The sequence below is a fragment of the Arachis ipaensis genome, chromosome B04 (assembly GCF_000816755.2).
Source record: "Arachis ipaensis cultivar K30076 chromosome B04, Araip1.1, whole genome shotgun sequence".
NCBI classification, from domain to species: domain Eukaryota; kingdom Viridiplantae; phylum Streptophyta; class Magnoliopsida; order Fabales; family Fabaceae; genus Arachis; species Arachis ipaensis.
The window spans coordinates 24,625,489-24,626,153 of record NC_029788.2 but is presented as its reverse complement, the minus strand read 5'-3'; positions in this window follow the sequence as shown (position 1 = coordinate 24,626,153).

The window sequence follows — 665 nt, the reverse complement described above, 5'->3', positions numbered from 1 at the left end:
TCGGTCAAATCGAAACTCATTCACTCAATATTTAAACTAATTAAGTAATTAATCTGACTAAACTTGATTAAATCAGATAAAAATTGAACAGATCAACTTAGTCAAATCCGATCAAATTAGACTAAATTATTATCGGGTATAAATGATGTTTTTATTAAATATATTACATAAAGAAAATGTAATAATATGATTATGATTATGATTTTTATTTTTATTTTTATAAATATTTAAAAATTTAAGAGAAAAGGAGAAATAGGTCCTTGACTTTTTGTCCCGTAGACATTTTCGTCCTTAACCATTGAAAAATACTTTTAAGTCCCTGACCTTCATAAAATTTGGACGGATCAGTCCCTGACAAAGGCATTTGGATGGATCAGTCCTTGACGGAGGCATTTGGACGGAGGGACTGATCCGTCCAAATTTTGTGAAGGTCAGGGACTTAAAAGTATTTTTTAATGGTCAGAGACAAAAATGTTCGCAGGACAAAAGATTAGGGACCTATTTGTCCTTTTCTCAAAAATTTAATTTTAATTCATTGTCATTATAATAAAATGATTTTACATGTATATCTAATTATCTAATGTCAAATAAAAAAATTATCTTTTATATTGACCACATACTTAATAATTAATTTTAAAAAATAGATAAATTAAACAAAATTTAAT